The sequence below is a fragment of the Apis dorsata genome, unplaced genomic scaffold (assembly GCF_000469605.1).
Source record: "Apis dorsata unplaced genomic scaffold, Apis dorsata 1.3 scaffold_696, whole genome shotgun sequence".
Taxonomy (NCBI): domain Eukaryota; kingdom Metazoa; phylum Arthropoda; class Insecta; order Hymenoptera; family Apidae; genus Apis; species Apis dorsata.
Window position 1 is genome coordinate 214,388 of NW_006263875.1, and position 7,199 is coordinate 221,586.

A 7,199-nucleotide genomic window follows, 5' to 3' on the forward strand; every position below is an offset into this window, starting at 1 on the left:
AATGAAATATTATTTTCGTTTTTTACAAACAGAAAGTGGTACTGTAAAATAACAAAGAGATTTAAATTGAAATTCAACTGAGCGGAAATGATATCCATTTAACCTGTTATACGTTGAAAATATTAAAAATTTTAAAAGTTCAGATGTGTATATGTATGTTAGAATTGCGGCACGAAAGAATAATTTTAAAAGTTAGAAAAACATTGTACGTTTCAAACATGGCAGAAGTTCGATAATTTTCAAATAAAAATGCTAAAACCTTTATTTATTTTTGTCGAGCTATTTCAAATTTAAACGCAAATAACATTATTTACTATTTTGAATTCGAATAATAATATCGATAGTGTAATTAATTATTCGTTAGAGAAAGAATTTTAAACGATGGAATTATCTGGATAGTCACGTATCACAGTACACTCCGTTATCGAATATCGATAATGAAAATTTAAAGGGCCTTCGACGCTTTCATTTTCCTCTTCACATCGCTTTGTGATAATCCGAGATCGTTCGTGGAAGAAGATTATCGTTAACCCTCTATATCATAGATTCGTGTGTTACGATATATGAAAATTAAAATTAAAATCTGAACAAATTTTTCAAGTAATCAGAAACGAGTAAACGATTCAAAGAAAACAAGGCTGTAACGGAAAAAATTTACAGTGACGTCTTGTATGATTGAACTAATATTATTAGTGATTATTATTATTAGATTGTGATTGATATTAATAAATTTTCTTGTGTAATATTTGATAATAAGGTGAAAATGAAATTTTATTAATAAAATTTTAGTGATCTGATTATCTTATTTCATATAAAATTCTAAAAGTGAAGTTCATAACCTATAACTCATAATACGTGAATTTATTAATATTATTGATTACTAAATCATTATACAAGAAAGTTTTAAAATCTAAGTTTAAACTATTAAAATTGTATTTTCGAAATATGTTTAACCGCATAAATGAGTTTTTTATTGAAAATAATTGTTTGTGTCTCATTGTATACATCAATATTCCATTCTCGAAGGTTAGGTTAATTTCTTTAACTCGTTCTACTTAAAGCATTGCTATATTGTGCATTTTGTGTTAAATTATAATTTTGTTTGTCTTGCCTATAATTCATTTTTATTTATAATAAATTATTTGATTTTAGTGTCCTGTGTTCCTGTGCAAGTTCTTATTACTTCAGTCGTCCTCATCATTTAACCTTATGGATATATAATTTATGATTCACCAACAACAGATCATTTCCTCATCCATATTGATGTATTGTACATGACAATCCCTCGAAAACGAAATATCAGCCCACTGACAATACGAACGCAAATAATCGACATTTGTAATTCAATGTATTTAGAACTATTACAACTTAAAATATCTACTCGTTTTACTATCATCTTTTTTTTTTCTTTTAGTGAAAATCACGAAGGCTGAATAACATCAGAAGAATCTTCCAATGTGAATGATTCATTCTTCCTCCAATGAATACGAAATTTATCGAATTATTGGATAGGTTTGTTCTTTTTTTCTATTTTTCATACAACTTTATTCGTTTTATTTAGTTCGTTTTATTTATATTATGATAAAAACAAAAAATGAAAGAAATACAACAATTTTATATAAATATCATTAACTCATATACATTGTACAGTGAGATATTCGATCGTAAAAATTAACGACTACGTTCACGGAGATTACTTGGCAAAACTGTTACGACTGACATTATTGCCGAGTTTATATTTATTGCCTAATTAGTTTATATCTGTTAACGAGTCAGCTTATCAAATTAACTTATATTATTCATTGTAAAAATATTTATTAATGAAAAAAATATCAAAAATGAAACAATTGATATCAATAAGCCAAAATGAAAATACTGAAACAATTTCTATTTTATAAAAATCAAGATTGTTGCTTCTCCCTAGTCATATAAAAAGTTTCACAATATTCAGTGTTCATAAACTTATACTCGAACGAAACTTCGATACTCCAAAAACTCTGATTTATTTGAAAACTTTGAATACGTTTCTTAAAAATTACCATGTATTTTCCTATTTCCCATAATACATTTTGAAAGTTATACACGGTAAGTAATTTAACTCTGTCATTTGAATTTACTTGTAAAATATTTATTGCACACGAAAATATCATAAATAACAATTGTATAATTTAAAAGTAAATTTAGATGATTAAATTAAATGATTCTTTCTGTATAATACTAGTAAATATAAAAAATTATTAGAATATCGATTTATTGCTTTTTATATTCTTTGCAATGAATTATTCAAACTTTTTTGTTTAAATAAAAAAAAACTAATCGTTAAATTTTTCTTTAATAATTTTTCTCTATTTATAATTTTCAAATTCATAAAGAAATAGTGAAATAAATTATCGAACCTAAGAAACTGAATTATATTAAAAAAAAAAAAAAATTTAACTCGACAATTCTTTTCAGAAATTAACAAACTTGTAAAATTTCCAATAAATTTGAAGTTTTCGGATATCGAAGTTACAAACAAAACAACATTTCGATCGGTTTACAATGCTCGACGAATAAACAATGAAAAAAACGAAAAAAAAAAGATAAAAAGTATTTAAAAAAAAATAAATTGACAAAGGAAAAGGGAAACCAAAAACAGAGAAAAACACATCGAATGCAACGATATAAAACGAGAACTATTCGATGAAAGAGGTTGTAGATTGGAGTAAATTCACTTTATTACTTCATGAGTAAGCAAGAGACAAGGGAAGCGAGTAGTTTATTGAGAATTACTGTGATAAATAAGGCGGGAGCAAGCAGTGGAAGAGGTTACACTGAAGAGTGGGGAATGGCAACGCGAAGAGAACGATCTCCACTCCATGGATACTCCTCGTAATGTGTACCGTATGCAGCTACATCTACACGCATACGCTAGCATCTCTGAGTGCATACGTTTACGCGTGTTCATGTAAACGTTCTCTCTCCCTTCTCCTTCTCTCTCTCTCTGTCCCCTCCCTTGTATCCCCACTCCATTTCTATACGCGCGCGTGTATTTATATGATACACTATTCAAGTGCGCGTGCGGAGAATTCAGTTTCGTATGTGCACACGAACGATACGTATACAGACGGCGTTTCACGAATAGGATTACACTCGTCCAACATTAAATAGACTCTTGTATTCGCGATAAAGTTATTTTTACGATCGTCGTGAAGACATTCGTCGAGTTATCCTCCATGAAAAAGCATCAGCAACAATTTCAGTTGCAACCGACTAGGTAGGGAGGAAATTTTTCTCCGGCCAGACGTGAGGTTGAACACACTGTAGAGCAATGACGAGGAGTGGGGGTAGGGCTATACCGCATGTGTATATATACACCAATCTACAGAGACCGAATGGTCAATGCTTGCTTGGCACTGTCACACAAATATGACACCAGGATCGAACGGAATTCAATACTGGTTTGAAATTTGTAATCAGATTGACGGCAAATTTCCGATGAATCGTGACAACATCATCTACATATATGGAGAGGACGGAGATATTCGGATGACAGATGCAAATGTAATCCGACTTGCATTCCATATATTATTTCACTTTGTCCTGTGTACCGGGTCGTATTTGTGTACTTTGTGATACGATGGACATTATATTGCACTGTGATTTTGCTACAATGTACTTTTCAACATTTCCATACCAGCCGCGTATCGGAAACCGATAAGATTGAAATTATGGCTTGTAATATTAACCTCCAAAGCTAATATTACCACAATCCCGGTTGTATTTTTATAAAAACGAGTAGAAGTATGAGTAAACGACAACCTCGTAACTCTTTTTTAACTTTTTACTAATTTACGCGAGTACACGTATACACACAAAGAAGTTTTTGTCCAAAGAGAAAGTTTAACAACGTTTAAGTTGTACACAATGCTTTCTATTGCAAGCTCGCAAATTAAATTTGCATTTCCAAAGAGTCTAATTTCCAAGACGGAATAACGTTTTTAGAATATACATTTTATCGCATTGCTCGCTACGTTTCAAGCTGTAAAATTACTACCGTTTCATCGGTATAGTAAAAATCCCTACCACACTTTTCAGCTTGTACATTTTTGCTCGAGCCCCTTGAGAATGCTCGCGTGTCCGGTCATTTATAAAACAGGCCGGTTTTTATTTCATTCGAAAAATCTCATAGTGCGGATTCCTCGCTCCCTATACGATATTCTCCTTTACTATCATTCTGAAAGGCAACACACGAGTAAGTGAATAGAATGATATATATCGTAGCGATAAAGTGTCTCCGTTTCATATACCGCAATATTTTCTCGGTGCCATGTCAAGCGTATTTTTATCCTCGGGACAATTTCTTCTTTCGAACGAAAGTACCGACCGAGTCGAGGAAGGACCGTTAATTGTTTAACAGCGATAATCTTCGAAATAAATCAATTCGATATTTTTTATTTTTCCTTTCTTTTTTCTTTCTTTTTTTTTCGTTTAACGATCTTATGTTTTTCTTCCTTAACAATAATTTTTAAAAAATTATTATAGATAGAATAAAAAAAGAGGAATAATCAATGCCATGGATTGGAAATATGACATGAAATAAAAGAACGTGGGAGAGATGTAGAATAAAAGAAATAGAGAAGAGTAATAATCGATGCTATGGATAGAAATATTAAATTAAAAAATTTATGAAACGTCTAGCGGAGCGCGATAACGATTATTAATGTAACGTTAATAATTTTATTGTAACGCTCGATTGAGCGCATCGTAAATTATTAGCAATGACAATAACGCGTTTTGATGCATTTATTCATCCTGTGTATAATACAGAAATAATAAAACCGGAAACGAATGGAACGAAATAATATAAAATGTGAAACAAAGATGGGGAAGGGAAGGGCGGAACAAGATTGAAGACCACGCTTGTATTTCTGCAATTGCAGTAATAAACACGCAAAAACAATTCATCTTTGTCAGAAAATTTGTTTGCTCGCGAAACGATGGAAAATTTGAAAAGAATTTCGAAACGGAAACCGCCAGAACGGAAACAAGAATTAGATAAAAACACGCGATCGATACTAGAACGCCATGGTCCTGTAGAAATACTTGTTTCTCTATGAATTTTGCGATTAATTTAATTTGTATTTTAAATATTTTAATAAATAAATTGCATCAGCAGGAAATAAAAATAAAAGGAAAGAGAAAAATATCAACGAAAATGCTGGGAAACAGAAAGAGAGAAATTTTTTTTCACTGTATAAAAAAAAAGTTTGGTTGACTTTAAAATTTGTTTTACGTCAGAATGAATAAAGAGATAGAAATTGAACTATATAAAATTGAGATAAAAGAAAGAATAAAAAAATCATAATTATAAAATAATCAAATGGATAAAGCAAGTTCTTATTGTTTATAATTATAATATTTTTTTAATAATTTTTTAAAAAAAGAAATAACAATTTCCAATATATTTTCTGAATAAAATTATCAAATAAATATAAAATATTGTTGCTAGAACATAAAAAAACAAAATTTATTATATTTATTATATTTATTATAATTTATACAATATTTATTAATTTAGAAAATCAAAAGATGAATTTATTTTAAGATTTTAACATATTCTTTTGAAAATTATATATATAGAGTTTTTCTCGCAATGACGTATTTTTGAAAAAAATAAAAAAAAAAATTCAAACGAACAATTATGAGATTATACAATCGTATTGTATACCAAAGATTCGTTTTAACAATTGTCAGAAAATTGTGATTTATTCAAAAAGTGAATAATCGTTTTGTGTTAATTATTATCCACCCAAATAACCTTATTTCTAACCAGTTATTTCTATTTCAGGTGGAGAGAACCAGGAGGAAGGAGTGTGAGAATAGATGAAAGAAATGCATTCGAGGCATGTAATCCGTTTATATTCCCTGTGATTGACCGTTCTCCCATCAGTCCCTGTTACACGAGAACGTAACTCTTCGTTGAAATGTTTCCCGCCCCCATTGTGTATGTCGTTTCTTTTCATTTTATTAGATCTAGTTTATTCATAAATAAATGTCGTATTTACTTTATTTCAATTCTTTCAAATTGCAGAACAAAATGGAATATACATACAAGATAAAAATAATATGAAAGTTTTTGTTCGTATTATTCATAATTTCAATTTATTCAAATCTGAATTTAATAAGATAAGTTTTATCATAATAATCCAAATCCATTTAAATTTTTTAATGATTTAATTTATGTTCGATAATTTATAATAATTCATTATTTTTGTTTTCAGTAATTTATCGTAACAATAATTTTACGTCTTTATCTTTTATAAATGGTTACATTATTTCCCATCTTTACGAGGTTACGTTTTAATTACGATTCCGAGTTTCTACAAAGCTCATAAAGTTTAAATGGAAGCACGCATCGTACGATGAAAAAAAGAAAAGAAAAGAAGAAAAAAAAGTACAATATATCTTTAGTAACATTTATTGAAACTCTCCACGGAAATCATGACACGTATGATGACGAATAGGTTTTATTTTCTCGGCCGATCGAAAGAGGCGGGGATGGAATCTGGAACTTCACCCTCCGCCCGTCAAAAGTAAATAAAAGTTCTGTCTCACACCGTGGTATTCAAAAGTTCTGACAGGCTAAAGAATACTACAAAACCTCGATGAACTCGTTTCAAACTATATATAATATTTTGTGAAAGTTAGTCTTTCTCTAATTCAATTAACGAATAGTAACCATGCATCTCTTTAATTTATTTTAATTTTCAATATCTCTAATATTTTCTTATAATTTTGCCTCTTTCGTCCTTTTTATTTTATTTTTTATTTCTTTTATTTATCGATATACACGAAATAAAATTTTTTAAATATAATTTACAGGATAAAATACAAGATATACAGGAAGTAGTAAGTAAATAAAACGAACCTCGAACAAGTAGTAACCTGCTACATGATATACGACCGATCTTTCACGTTCCCGTGCCGGTTGATAACTCGATTTGTCAATATCAGACGGGGACACTATCGAATTTATTTTTTTTTTATACAAATCCCGATTCACCGTCGCAAAGTAAATTCTTTCGCCTCGTGTGACGAGAACTCCACGGCACGATTTCATATTCCAACGAAGGAAAGTATTTTGCATAATTTATTTCGCTGCAACTTCTTTTCCACCTTGCGTCGCCCTTTTCCGCCCACCCCCACCCAACGCGGTC

At 29.9% G+C, this 7,199-nt stretch overlaps 1 long non-coding RNA gene across 1 annotated transcript; it reads left to right on the top strand.

The window, feature by feature from the left end:
• Positions 1 to 6: 6 nt before the first annotated feature.
• On the top strand, positions 7 to 7,193 carry LOC102671679. Its single transcript, XR_422660.2, has 7 exons — positions 7 to 1,073; positions 1,153 to 1,348; positions 1,415 to 1,512; positions 2,455 to 3,543; positions 5,831 to 5,986; positions 6,074 to 6,575; positions 6,865 to 7,193. It is a non-coding gene; the product is annotated as an uncharacterized LOC102671679 (long non-coding RNA).
• The last annotated feature ends 6 nt before the right edge of the window (positions 7,194 to 7,199 follow it).